This window comes from Acomys minous, assembly GCF_964271855.1.
Source record: "Acomys minous genome assembly, chromosome: 6".
NCBI classification, from domain to species: Eukaryota; Metazoa; Chordata; class Mammalia; order Rodentia; family Muridae; genus Acomys; species Acomys minous.
Genome location: NC_140487.1, coordinates 29247628 through 29263158, shown reverse-complemented (window position 1 = coordinate 29263158; position 15531 = coordinate 29247628). Strand labels below are relative to the sequence as shown.

The following is a 15531-nucleotide window of genomic DNA, read 5'->3' as shown; positions in this document are numbered from 1 at the left end:
ATGTGAATGACAGCTAGAAAATTAACTCAGCCTGTTTTTAATCTTATAACTCATCAACTAAACCAACGCACCACATTCTCTCCAAAACTTCAAACCCAGGTCAACATTACACTAATTATAGGTCCCAAAACTTTCACTTTATAACTCTTAGTAGAGGGAAAGGAAGATGACAGAAGTAAGGAATAGGCTTTAGAACTTCTCTGTTGAGGGCTGAGAAATGTGCCAATCTGTAGACATAACAGTATGCCAGTTGGAGAAATTTTATTCCTATATTCATTTAGCAGAATAATAATAGCAGTAGATTTCCCCGTAGTCTAGTCCTGACCTCATTAACAAAGCATGTAGTGGGCTGCCTTACATCTAATTTTAAGAATTGTGTCTACCAATTGTGTCACTGGTGAGTTGTTGTACTTGCAATCAGGTTGCTATGTTAGATAACAGTTCATAGTTGGTTTTTGTTGCTGACTACTATGCTGAAGCTGTATAGCACCTTCTAGCACTGTGGACATTGGACAGCAGTGGTGATGCCACACATTTAATACCAGCTAGATTTATCCATGTTATTTGTCATACGTATGTAGTGCCTTTAACAACAGGGTCTTACCATGAAGTTTCAGAGGGTAGCAAACAGCATTGGAAATAGATTTCAGTGTTTGGGATGTCTGTGGGACTAATTTGGCCAATGACTCAAAAAGATGCAACCCATTTGTTGGATTTGATAGAGAAGTTTGAATTGTTCCCTGGTAGTGAATACCTACCTAAGGACAGAAGCTATGATTTTCATTGTGTTCCATCAGTGACTCTCATACAATGACCAATATCACAGACATTGAGTCAATAAATATTTCTTGAAGTAAAGAAAAGATGAAAGAGGAATTAAAGACAGATGGGCTGCAAGAATAAAAATACATGGGAAATATATGTGTGGGATAAGCTTTGAGACGAAGGAGTGTATTGCAAACTAAGCTTTGTGATGTATTCCATTTTCAAACGAGCATGAAAGGAAAGAAAAGGCTGTAGATCATCTTCAGCTTGAGTATGAGTGGGGGAATGCTGACAGGATGATGGAGGAAAAATATACTGTAAACCACCATCAAGTCCTTATCCTACAGAAGCTTCATCTGTTATTTTGGAAGAACTGGCAAGGATGGATTAATATGATGAACAGGTGAGTAGGGGTGCAGTAAAAATTACTTCTTCAGGCAAGACTTATTGGATATGAGCTAACATATTTTAAGGATCAGCAGGTAAGTGGCCTTGAATTGAGGGCTGGGATCAGAGTTGGCACCAAAAGACAACAAAACCATTCTAAGTCAATGGGGAACTAAGAACAACAATAGCCTCATGTGGAAAGAACATAAGGATTAGAGGCTCAAATGTTTGCCTCAAGTGACTGACATTAGGTTGCTTTGTTTATTGACTTGGGACATGTACAAGATTGTGCTTGCTCATTCTGATATCTATTAAAGTGTGCACACAGACACACACACACACACACACACACACACACACAAACACACACCAGCAGTCTTTGTATATAGGTAAACTTATATACCAAACATTGAGAGTAACTCAACATCTTCATTTCTGACTATTTGAAATAACACAGGATTGTGGGTATACAGAAGATGACTGTTGGTTGTCATGGGCATCGTGATTGTGTGACTGCTAATAACTGAGGGAAAGGAAACCCCAATGCAGTTGTTATTTTAATATCTCTGGAGAGAAAGTGTACAGGATATGAAATGACTGTTCATTACACACTAATAACTTTTGAATTATGAATAAAAATACCATTTCCTGAAATACGAAGAGAAGTGTGTTGATAGGGATACAACAAAAGAAGGCATTTAAGCAATCAGAGTGCAGAACCTGGGTGGGGTCAGCAAACCCATAGTGTGTTAGCCCAGGCGCTCTGAAGGTTTATTGAGTGCACATGTGTAAGCAGAGCATTCCTTTTCTGTGCAAGTTATTCCTGCCAAAAACTTGCCCTTTTTAAAACCTGAACAATGACTGTTCTCTGCCAAACCTCATCACAGAGACGTCTAAGACAACAATCCCCACGGCTCGACAAAATGTGAATTGAGCCAAAGAAAGGGAGAAGTCATTTGCCCATCTGTATATCTGGCAGAGATGCTTTTCAACAGGTACCATACAGGTGATAAAAGCCCTAACTTCACATGGGACACACACTTCCTCATTTGAATTAATTTTAAATAACCTAATTTTAATTCAGATGTAAATTATGACTTGTATATTCTTTTATCATGCATGCAGATAGCTTTGTATGCAGAAGAATATGGCTACATTTTTGGTCTACTAATCTGCATGGGAAGCAATTAATAAACATTAACTAGGTTATAAGATGGAAATATAACAAAAAGGGAAGATAGAAGATGATGTGGCAAAAAAGTAAGTCTGTATTTGAAAATATATCAAGACCAAGATTAATAACCCCACAATATTATATTTACATTTAGAGAAATTGTCCTTTGGTATATAAAGTCAAATTTTAAAATACTTGAATGATTATTTCCATTTAAAAGAATATTTTAAAATATTAATTGGTTATTATTAAGTTTTCAGGAACCATCAATTACTTGAAAATATTTTGATAGGGGATAAGAGAAATAACATGATTCATGCAAAATACAAATTAAATTAACTATGTCCCCATCATTAAAATTAAATATGCATTTAAGAAACTTCAATCAGAATACTATATTGTTGCATTTCTATTTGTGACTGGAGTAAATTATCATAGCTCAGATCATCATTTTTTGTGTGTGTGTCGGTGTTTTTGACATGGCCTTATGTACCTAACTGGCCAAGAATTTTACAATATAACCTCTGCTAGCCTCGAACTCCTGATCTTCCTGTCTCCCACTACTAAGTGTTAGAATTCCAGGTATGTGCAATCATAGGACAAGATCAAATTTTAAGAAAGTTTTTTATATCTTTTTCAACAGGGAAATCCAATATAAGATTCCAATGAGAATCCAGAGCATATTAGTCATTTTGACATCAGTTTTTTTTTTTCACAAGTTTTGTTATTCAGGGAATATATTGGGCTGACACCAGAGTTAGGCTCCTAGTCATGTATGCCACAACCAGATCACCAGACTTATCCCAAAAACGTCTTGTGTAGCGTATGCTATGACTCATATAAACTAAAACCAGAAGACGATGGGGGCGGGGGATAGGGAAAGGGGTGTGCTAAATTTTCAACAATTTAGATAGTAGAACACAAGCTCAACAGAGACTGTAAAACAGGCCATCACCAAACAGTTATGAATATCAAATAACAATGAAGAGTAAAACGACAGAATACGTAAAACGACAGGGCTTTTGGCTCAACTGTAAAGAAAGTTTCTTAAATAACAATAAGCCAGGTTTTCATTTGTTTGTTTGCTGTTGTTCATTTGCTTGCTTGTGATTCTAGAAATTGAATCTATGTCCTCACACATGCCAGGCAAGTGGTTTGTATTTCATTTTGAAACAGAGTCCTCTTAATAAGTTGCCCCGGATAGTCTCAAGATTTTCCAAGTTCCTGCCCTAGCCTCTCAATCAGCTGGGATTACAGGGATGTGCCATCACATTTAGCAAGTATGTTTGAAAACAGAGCCAAATCTTCAAAACACACACGTTAGAACTAAACGCAAAGCAACAACAAAAATGAAAATGTATCAAATTTAGACAATAGTATTATAAGAAATGATGAAGTTTTATTTACGAATCTTTGTCCTTTGAGAAAGAAGGACAAAAGTATAGGGACACATGTGTGATTCATGTGTGTGAATGTGTATAATATAATCCTATACAATATCCAAATACCTGAAAATATATACACATAAATAAACATAAATACAAGTATATACTAATATATAATTGATCTGGTGGTAGGTAGAAGACCTTTTTGTTGTACTCCCTATATCAACTGGAATACAAATATGTCTCAGCTTCTTTTAAGCTTTATAGAAAGTCGAAAGCCCCCAGGAATCCTTCAACATTCAACAAAATTATGTCATAGTTTTTACTCGTAGAGAATTTGATGGATAATAATGTTTAAACCATTTGACAGAGTGGGTTCCTAAGGTTGAAAGAGATAGGAAAAAAGTCTAAGTATTATTCAGTCACTTTGATAAGAATTTTGAAAGGCTAATGTTTGTCTAGAATTGAACACATCTGGGAATGATAATGGATCTCAGCGATGTCAATAAGCATCAGAGATTCAGAGAGAAAATATCCCTTAAAACATGTAGAAATATTTCATTGATTGTTAACATAAAGCCTTATTTCCATGACAAACTATAATAATGGGATATATGAGATGTTCATAAGTTGGCACTCTATATTACTTTGAAAAAGAAGTAATGATAAGGATAGCTAATTCACAAGATTTGATTTTATAATGATAAGATTTATTATCTTTATTTCTAACAGAAAAAGCTAGAGGTATTAATAGAGTATCCTGAATTAGAGAAAACAGTCAAATATTTGATTAAAAGATCTTAGAGATTGAGAAATGACTCAGCCATTAAGAGTACTTGATTTCCAGGACCCATGTGGCAGCTCACAATGATCTGTAACTGTAGGGTGTCTGCTGACTTCTCTTGACCTCCTTTGCACCCACATATGGCCCCTGCACAGACATACATATAGGCAAAACTCCCCCCACACACACACAAATTAAATAAATAAATTTATTGAAAGTAAATTAATAATTATAACCTTTAATTCTGCTGGTCAGAGAATGGTTCACCTTCAGTTTGTTTTTTTGTTTTTTTTTTTTCAGTGACCGCTTTAACCATAATGCTCTAAAAGAGTTCTAGATTTCTAGGAACACTCAGGAAGTAGAGCAATTCCCCTAAAACCCACTTCAGCTTTCTGCCTTACTGACATTTTACATTCCTATGGACAATTGCTACAACTAATAAAGCATTCAGGGTGTCTTACCAATTAACGAGTCCTAAATGTAGTCACTTTCTTACATGATGTCTACAGTGCATTTTCATCACAGTCTTTAGGCAACTCTTGTCTGTAACAGTATCTCACACTTTCATAATTATTGAAAATGACCACTAACTTTACTACATCTTGCTTTCTGTAACTTATTAATTTTGAATTATGATCCTGAACAATTCTTTAAGGAAAAATTTTGAAATAAGAATTTTAGAAATCTCCTAAGACTATATGTTTTGCTTCAAAAACAACCACAATAAATTTGAATAGGATAGTTTCTACTTGTCTAAAAGTAGTATCATAGGAGAACTTGGAGCCCTGACTAACTTTCTTTAAAATAAAGAATATTGTTCCCACAACTAAAAGTGCTATCTTTAATAAGAATACTATTCCTTTAAAAAAATTTAATGCCTTATAGAAAACATGTTACTTCCATAGATTAATTACTTTATATATGAGAGCCAAATAATCCCTGAAAATAACAATAATAATAAATACTAATCTTCAGAATATCTGAACTTAATACATCTAGGCAATTTTTTAATAAGGATAAAAAAGAAAGAAAAAACTTATGCTAATTTCATAGTACTACAAAAGTTAGATTATGTAGATTTAACTTGAGATCACTCCATCATTAGGCCTGGATCCAGCTGTGCCTTTTTAGTATTTGAGAATTTCACACATGACTACTCTATTGGCATCATTTCCACTTTATCTTCTCCCTGCTCCGGTTCCCGGCTTCGCCTGTGCCCTCTCACACTCATGACCCCTTCCTCTTTAGTAATTGTTACATATGTATACAAAAATGCCACAGACATATATACTTATATAATCCACTGAGTAAATTTACTGCTGCTTATAAACACGTGTGTTCCACCATGACTTCCTGGGACTGGGTAACTCACTGGAACTTTCTAGCCCTGGAGAGAACTGATTCTCCCTTTCTCAGCAGTCACTGCTTGCCTGTAACTTCTCTTCATGTAGGAGTGGGAACTCATGAAATGTCCACAGCCTATGTTGGCATGTTAGCTGGTTTTGTCATCATGCAGGTCTCATTGAGACTGCTTAAAGTATTCAAGTTACTAAAGAGAAGGTGTAGTAAACTGTATGATTCAATTAAGAGAGAAAAAAAGTCAATCACCAGATGGCAGATCATCAATGTCACTTTCGTACATACTTATACAACTTCATTTACCACATAAGTTATCTGACTATTTTTATGTTAAGAAGTTGTTAATTTGGGTGTGTGTGTGTGTGTGTGTGTGTGTGTGTGTGTGTGTGTGTGTGTGTGTGTGTGCGTGCATTTTATTGACTTACTACTTTGCTACTTTAGGATGCAGTCATTCTTTTTCTTTAAAGATTTATTTATTATGTATACAGTGTTCTGCCTGCATGTAACACTTGCATGCCAGAAGAGGGCACCAGATCTCATTATAGATGGTTGTAAGCCACTCTGTGGTTGCTGGGAAATGAACTCATGACCTTTGGAAGAGCAGACAGTGCTCTTAACCTCTGAGCCATCTCTCCAGCCCCTAGGATGCAGCAATTCTATTAGGATAAATTTTGCTTAACTATAATAACATTTCCACTTTCTTTTGATTTGCCTGTGAAAGCATTACATAGCAGTAGTTATTGAAATACCAGATTCTAAAGTTACTAGGACAACTCTCCTCTGGTAGAAACACAGGATTTAAAGGAAGTTGCTCCTCTTTTCCAAAGCAGAAGGTGACACAGGGTGAAAGATAAGACTTCCAAGGTCACTGAGTTGCCTCAGACTTTGCTTTACTCATCACTTTCAGTTTAAGTCTACTAAGTGTATATTATGGAATGTTACACTTGAATGATCACACTGAATGAATTTACTAATAGAAGATTAGTAACCTGTTTGACAATACCCTGGTTCACTACTATTAAAATGGTTTAACTTAAGCATTTATGTGGAAGTGCATGATCAGAGAATGATAGCAATGGATCAAGATAATTAACAGATTTTAATAGATGCACCCTCCTCTCTAAAAACACTTGTGTATACCTGTGGCTTGATAATTTAAAATATGTAAAAATGTTTAATAATTAGTCTCTCTTATTACCAAAATTCAAGAGAATTTTAGAAGTGTTGTGGCTGCTTATCACTATATTTTTTATTTCTAACTAATTTTATTTACTACCTTTTCTTCTAAATATTTGGTTGATTAAAATTAAAATAAACTAGCATGCTCACAGATGACATAGATTAAAGCCTTCCTCAAATTATGTTCCTCCAAGAAGTCCAAGAATTTCAGAATTATGCTGTACAAAACTCTCTTAATTATTTGTCCTTCTTGTGTCAGAATTATACCACCTTGTTTTGTTATTAGTAAACCCTTAGCTTCTAAATACTTTTTAAAGTGAAAGTGAAATTTCAGGTAAAAGAAAACTATATCCCTGCTATGATCAAGACAAAAGATGAACTTAGAGTCATTTAATGTGTTGTTTTGTCAACACTATAAATACTTAAAATCAGTATTAATAGAAAAATTTGATTTTAATAATATGTGGTATATATTCTGTACCACATTAACTAAAGATTAAAAGTTAAGAGAAGACAAACTCTTTCATTTCAGATTCTTTTAATCTCAATTGAGATTATAAACACCACAAAGACAGAAAAAACTATTGAATTATCTGACTGTAATAGGTAGCAGTGGAACTTCAAAGACACAAAAGTAAGGGAGGATTTGGCCAAAGTTTCCTAGACAATGGGAAGTTCTAAAAAAACAAAATTCTGAGATGTGGACAAATGTGGTCACCAAATATTGCCAAGCGTCAATCATCATTACTATTGTTGATGCTACTTATTCCCTATATGTGACTGTTTACTCTATTTTAATCTCAAGGCTTGTGACATGAAAGACACGAAGACCTTTTAACCTTAATAAGATACTATATGTAGCTCCATGTATTTGTAGAAAAAGAATATTAACAAAATAGACTTTTGGCTACTCTTATTTAATAAATACATTGTTAAATTAGAAGGATAATTTCTAGGGAATTTCCAAGATGGTGGCACCCGTCTCATGCCGTACCTGAGTAGCAGATCAGAGACTGCAGACCAAGGTTGTTACCTGGCTGCTGACTCAAAAAACACCAAAATCTTTTTCCTGGACAAGAAGAGGCATCCTGGGAACTAGGGACTCACAGTTCCAGGCCCCTGTGGTGGACAGAGTCCTGGTCCAAGAGACACACACTGTCCTAGGCTCCCAGCACCTAGAGTCTTCAGCCTACAGGACTCCAAGTTTTAGAAACACACCGCTCCAGCATTCAGCCTCCTCTGACCTTTCAGAGGACACCTCACAGAAACAGGGACAGGGTCTCAGCCTCCTCTGCTCCATGGTTCTATTAGTCCATGCAATGACCAGATGGATTATAGGAACATAGAGGGTCCCCATTCCATAATGGTGACACCCAACAGAGTCTGAGTACCAGGAGTAGTGTTAACAGGACAACCAAGCTGATGTGTTGCTGACTACAAAATGATGGCTATTGTTCCCAGAAAGAGAAGACGATCAGGTACCAATCTCAGACCTCCCATCTACTCCTACAATCCTGAAGATTACTCCAGATTCCAAAGACATGAAGATTTGCTTATGATTCACAGCTCTACTAGCTGTTTTGAGGAGACTGGCAGGACCTCAGAGGATCACACAGGTTAGAAATCCACATTCTAATTCCTTGCCTGTAGGTCCAACTGGGACACGACCAATAGAGCAGAGCTGTAGGTCCCCAGCCCACAACCTAGATCCCTCCTTCCTGCCCAAGAAGCCCAGAAGGTTCCAGGAACAACCAGCCAACATTTGTTCAACTATGTTCATAACAGATTTATTTGTAATAGCCAGAATCTGGAAACAACTTAGATGGCCCTCAACTAAAGGATGATAAAGAAACTCTGGTACATTTGCACAATGAAATATTACTCATCTATTAAAAGTAAGAAAATCATGAAATTTCCAGGCAAATAAATAGAACTAGAAAATATCATCCTAAATGAGATAACCCAGATAGAAAGACACATGTGGTTTATATTCATAAGTGGATTTTAGCCAAGTAGTATAGTATAAGCAAACTATAATTCGCAGACCCAGAGAAGATAATTAACAAAAAAGAACCAAGGGAGGATGCTTAAATCTCAATCAGAAGGAAAAAGAGAATAGACAACAGAAGTAGCTGAAGTGAGAGAACAAGACAGGAGAGGAAGCACAGAGAGAAATGAAGATGAAGACCAGCCCTGGGGAGAGTGGGGACCAAAGGACAAAGAGCCTAGAGAGAGAGAAGAGAAACCTTAGGCAGGGGTATCTCTATGAAAAGCTGGAGACCAAAAGACAGGGTAGTCTTCTAGGAGGATAAGAAGAGGATCTGGCCTAACACCTACTAGCAGTCGTCATGGAGACTGAATAGGACAACTTCAAACTACACATGACTCCTAGTGGAGGGAGGGAATCACCAAATCCCCTACAAAAACTTCAACCCAAAATTTACCTTGCCTACAAGATGTACAGGGATAAATATAGATCAGAGATTGAGGGAATGTCCAGTTAATTCCTGGCTCAACCTGAGACCCATCCCATGGGAGAGAGCCAATCACACTGACTTTTTAAAGGATGCTCTGCAATGCTTGCATGCTGGAGCCTAGCATAGTCTGCCCCTGAGAGGCTCCACATAGCAGTGGATCAAAACAGATGCTGAGACTCACAGGCAAACATTGGGTGAAGCATAAAGAGTCTTGTGGAAAAGTGGGAGGAAGGATAGGAGAACCTGGAGATGACAGGAGCTCCACAAGAAGACTAACAGAGCCAACTAACCGGGGCATAGAGGGGACTATGGGGACTGAAGCACCAACCAAGGCCATTTTCAGACTGGATCTAGGTCTCCTACAAAGAAGTAGCTGATGGCAGATCAGGATTTATGTGAATTCCCCAGTAAGTGGATCAGGGGCTTTCTCTGACATGGACTCTGTTGTCAACTTTCTGATCACTACCCAGTCCCCCAAGCAGGGCTGCCTTGCCTGGCTACAGTGGAAGAGGATGCACTTAGTCTTGATGCAACTTTATGATTTGGGGTAGGAGGGTACAAAGAGGCTCCCCTTTTCTGAGGAACAGGGAAGGGAGGATGAGAAAGAGGGAAGAAGCATGGGACTGAGAGGAGAGGAGGGAAGGGGCTAGGTTGGGATGCAAAGTGTTTAAATAGTAAATAAAATTTTTAAAAGTAAAAAAAAAATAAAAAAGAGAATAATTTCCAATGAACATGCCATGCATGAAAGTATTAAGCCTCCAAACTGAATGAGCAAATTTTAGTCAAATTTTTGTTGTATTTCCCAAAATAATGAAGCTATTATAAACAAGCTAAAGATATACTGCTACTTCTTATGGTAGTAAGAACTGAAAGAATTTCCTTTTGAGATGAGTTGATAGTCCACAATCATAAACATATGGTGGAAACTTAGGTTAGCAGTTCTAGTTAAGCAGTAAGGGAATGCTGGGCCATGGGATGCTGCTACTCCTAGAAAATATCTACTGGGATGCCTGGTGATTTCTGCAAACCTTATGGCAGGCAACATGCCATGTCCACACAATGAACTGTATGAAAGGTAAGAACAGAGCATCGGGAAAGATCCTGTCTTAATTTTACTATAGATCCAAATGGAGCATGACCTAATATGGAAGGGAGGATCGAAAACTGTCCATGACTCAAGTTCAAACCCAGGGCACCGTGTTGGCCTGGAAGAGGCACTTCCTTGCCTTTGTCATTGTTTATACTCCTGATTTTCCCTGACACTAAAAATAATTATATCTCTGACACAAGGCAGCCCTGCCCATACCAAAAAAAAAAAAAAAAGACTAATAACAATGATAATAATAACAATAACAATAATACATTTACCTTTGTTCAACTTTCCACTACAAAAATGTAAAATTTGCTTATAAATCCAGTTCTTTGCAAGGGAAAGGAAAATCATAGTAGTTATTTTTCTATCATTTCACCTGGAGTTTCTACTCCTCTTTATTAGTTTCCAGATACTCTCAAGACATTTGCATTCACAGATATTTTTCACTAGGCTTCACCCTCAACAAGAGGGTGCGTGGAGATAAACTTTTACTCTTTTCTAACAAGCAGCAGACCCTTAAGAAGGTAAAATAATGGTGCCAAATCATGGGACAGAGGAAGCCTTCATTAAAACAGGTACTCTGAACATAAGAATTGCTATTGGATAAGGATATTTTTTCTTTTCAAAACAGTTAAAGCCACCATAATTTCTAGAATATTCTATGTGAATACACTTGGAATTTTAATATTATAAGCATTATAGGTCTATTGGTGAGTTGATCAGTCTTCAAACAACTTTTAATTCTTTTTTTTCTCCTTTATTAATTTATTCTTGTTACATCTCAATGGTTATCCCATCCCTTGTATCCTCCCATTCTTTCCTCCCTCACATTTCCCCTTATTCCCCTCCCCTATGACTGTTCCTGAGGGGGATTACCTCCCCCTGTATATGTTCATAGGGTATCAAGTCTCTTCTTGGTAACCTGCTGTCCTTCCTCTGAGTGCCACCAGGTTTCCCCCTCCAGGGGACATGGTCAAAGGTGAGGCACCAGAGTATGTGAGAAAGTCATATCCCACTCTCCACTCTACTGTGGAGAGTGTTCTGTCCATTGTCTAGATCTGGGTAGGGGTTTAAGGTTTACCGCCTGTATTGTCCTTGGCTGGTGCCTTAGTTTGAGCGGGACCCATGTGCCCAAATCTGCCTATCATAATGTTCTACTTGTAGGTTTCTAGGACCCTCTGGATCCTTCTACTTTGCCATTCTCCCATGCTTCTCTCATCTAGAGTCCAAACAGAATGTCCTTCACTCTGTCTCAGTTTCCTGGTAAGTGAAGGCTTTCGTGGGACATGCCCCTTGGGCTATTTGTGTTCCTTGGTATGAGGGTTTCAGATACCTTGGAACTGGAATTACAGGCAATTACGAGCTGCCATGGGAGTACTGGGAATTTAACTCTGGTCCTTTGGAAGAGCAGATAGTGCCGTTAACCACTGTGCAATCTCACTAGCCTTTCAAACAAGTTCTTTAGTGCTCTTAATATATAAATGGATTCTCACAGAGACCACTTAAAATTTTTCCCTTTCATTAGAGTCATGGGAAGCTATCTTAGGTTTCTTGAAGTAGATCCACCCACAATCAGACACACTATTTCCTACAGCAGCCCTATCTTTTTGCGTCATACACTTGCTCACACAAATCAACACCATGTTGACTCATTATTGTTGCATCTAAAGCAAAAACTGATGATTTATTACATTCTCCTATCATAGTTTTTAAGAATTATGATTATTTATTAAGGAATAAAAGCCAAATGGAACAATCCTAATTTCTCCTTTCTAATCATCAAGAGAACATTTACACAATATTGAGAGTATTAAAGCATTATAAGAGCACATGGACACAATAGATGTTTGATAAATGTCATTTCCCTTCTCCACCAATTTTCCATTTCATGAGTTGGTAAATTCCATGTGAAATTTTGGCAGTCCAAACCAGTACCATTTAATCGTCTCTCAGCTACCTCCTGATGCTCTCTCCTTATCGCATCACGCATCATTTCCTGGCCTTTCTTTTTAAGGGCCAAGGTCGGTTCCCGTCTCCGGACCTGGTCCATCAATTAGTAGCCTGCCAATGAGAACTCCACTGGCAAGGACTCCAAGGCAACAGGGGGCTGAGGCAACTGATGTCTGTGCCTGACCACTGCCAATTTGGATCCTTCCTGTTCATCTTTTGGCTTTAGAAAGATAGGGAGGGTGACAGGCTTCCACAGGGTGATGACATAAGCCTCCCTCCCTTCCTTATCCTTCACATTTTTCTTTCCACATGCCAAATGGAGAAGGCTCTGATTGCCCTTGCCCCGCCCCCCCCCCAGCAGTTGCCACGGGTTATATACAAAAGCTGCTATGCTACTCAGGAGTGGGGAAGGGTGCGGCGGGGTGGCTCTTATCATCTCTTTTAGGTACATGTAAACTTTTTCTCCAGGTTGAGTTCTCCGTCTCCCCAATGCTTGTGCACATATTCAACAGAATCCTTTTTCCTGGGAACTTGAAAAGTTAGGTCCTTTCTCATTCCTGGTACTTGCTGCTGCTGCTTCTGGTGCAAATGGGGGTTCCCAGTTAGAGAGGGTGTGATATGAAGGATTTGGGTGGAGGAAGAAGAGTCCACATAGGAATACTGCATTTTATTAGAGTTTAACACTAAATGGTGAAAAGTTTCCCAGTTTGACTCTGACAGCCTTAATACCTAATGCCTGAGGTCAGTGGGCCCCAGCTGCCAGGCATGAATCTCCAATCCAGTCCCCACATTCCAGATAGCGCTGCCAGAGCAGGGACGTCTCCTCCTCCTGTCAAGTTCCTCCTAGCGCCAGGACTTAAGCAAAGCCACGAGATTGAGCATAAGTCATCAGGAAAGTAGTATCAGTTCAGAAAACAGCTCTCCCGGCTGCCAGGGAAGTCTGCTTAACATGAGCAAGAATAGAGAGGACACTGGAGGGACAGCTCCTTCGCGGTTAAATGCCCAGGAGGGGTCATTTCTGGGGCCGCCTGCGTGCCGTATTGGCTCCTGAGCACTTACCATAACTTCATTTCACAGCTACGGAACTTTGAGGCCAGTGTCTGACTTCAAATCCTCCCAACCCCCTGCTCAAGCAAGAAGGATTCACACTTCCATCAGACCCCCCAGTCTCTATTCCTCTGCAAGAAAAAAGGCAGTCTTACCTCTCTTTCCTACAACTAAACAACCACCCGGCTCTCATCTTCTGTGATCACAGTCGAAACGAAAAAGGACCAGCTGGACGCAGTTGCACTTTGCTTAATTCATGCGGAACCTCCCCTACTAACGCGGGTCCAGATGAACCTGTAGTCACTGGGAGTCTGGGAGCATGTCCCTAGGTTCCCCTGGCTATCCAGGCTAGGAAGGGGACCCCGGGAAGGGGAATCCAGGGAGAGGGCAGAGTTCTTAGGCTAGGTGCTGCAGGAAACAAACTTTGGGTGGCGCTGGCTGGCGGGACTTCGGAACGAGATTCTGGAGCACAGCAACGGGGTGGCACTGCGTCCCAGTTGTCTCACTGTCTCCTGAGCGGAGCTTGTGGGCTCCCCAGCCCGTCCCTGGCGCAACCGCTTCCCCTGTGCTCTCTAGAGCTTTATCAGACTCGGCCCAGGTCCCTAGACCCCAGTAGCTGGAGATTACCACTTGGGATCCATAGTCACCTTCACATCCTTGCTTAAGACTCAGTTTCCAGGGCACCCTCCCACTGGAGTAGCAGGTGACCCGAAGCCAGACTTACCTTCCTGATAGCAACTTGTGTCGCTTTTCCTTTCCTCGCGACTCTGGTTCAGTAAAGAGGACAGGACAGCCGGCAGAGGCCGAGAGGACAGCGACCCCAGGCACTGGCGTGAGTTCTTAGGAGCTGGAGCCCAGGCTGAACCACGGAGTGCCGGCGGCCCTGGCGGAGCGCGGAGGCCGCGGCTACTGCCCGGCGGGAAGGCAGGGGGCGCTCCTGTCCCCCGACCTTCTCTCCGCGCAGACGGCGACCCGCCAGTAAGCGCTTTTGCCAGGGAGCTTGGTGAGGAAAGGCACGCTCCAAGCAGAAGGGTGGCTTTTAAGTTTGTGGTGTGACCGCAGCAGCTGTCCTGGGAGAGACTCCGTCTTTCTAAAAAAGGGATGCTCAAAACGCCAGGGATTACCTCTCCCTCCAATCTCCTCCCCCAGCTCCGGGCCCCTTCCGATGTGCTGGCAATCCCTCAGAGCGCGCAGCCCTTCCCAGTATAAGCCGCGCTGTCCAGGGTGGGTTCTGAGGTAGTTCCGGCCGGATCTGTGAGTGTTTGGAGGAGGATAGGGTATTCTGTCAGTCGGTAAAAACACCCTGTGACGTTCTCAGTCTGGGTCTGGGTGATTTAGGAATCCGAGTATTCCCTTCTCTTTCAGGAAGTACCCTAAAGACCTCAGGCCGAACCAAAAGGCAGGGACAGTGGTTGACCACAAATGCCACCTTAAACATTCCAATCTTCTTGGAAGAAGAGTACAGGTGTTTCTTTGTAAATCTCCACCCTACAGTTACTGAGGGGTTCAGCGACTGGAATTAGTTCTTTACAGCAACTGACACCCGTGAAGGACCAGGTGTAACTATCATCACAGAGTCTTCACCATTTCCTCACCTACCCTGAGATGGGGGTAGGGGTGCCCCCCTCTCTCTCTGGATTATTGAAAACTTTGATCACATAACAAGAATAATTTGGAAGAAATAAGAGCACAAACCCTGGCCATATGCTTTGTGGAAACTAAATCCCCCAATTTGGAGGGGAGAGCCTAAGAAAATCATGTATTAATAGCTTACTTTGACAGATTTCTTTAAAAGCAAGAAGTAGTGTAGAGCCAGCCACAAGGACATGGAAAGGGACTGTACAACTGAGTCTTGTAGACAGTTCCATGGCAAATTCTACCGCGAGTAGAACTCCACTTCTAACCATAGCCTTGCTTGCCACATAAAGCTC

The 15531-nt window shown here is 40.1% G+C and overlaps 1 protein-coding gene across 4 annotated transcripts in view; it reads right to left on the bottom strand.

Moving 5' to 3' along the window:
- The window catches only part of SEMA3D (semaphorin 3D), a 195419-nt gene that overhangs the window by 177296 nt on the left and 2592 nt on the right, over positions 1-15531 (bottom strand). Inside the window, exon 1 of one of the 4 annotated variants that reach the window (XM_084787578.1) lies at positions 14325-14830. The exons of 1 other annotated variant lie outside the window; for it this stretch is intronic. The gene's annotated coding sequence lies outside the window, so the exon portion shown is untranslated. Of the gene's footprint in view, positions 1-13755; positions 14114-14324; positions 14831-15531 lie in introns of those variants that run through there. 2 more of the 4 variants (XM_084787577.1, XM_084787580.1) reach the window with 2 other exon arrangements.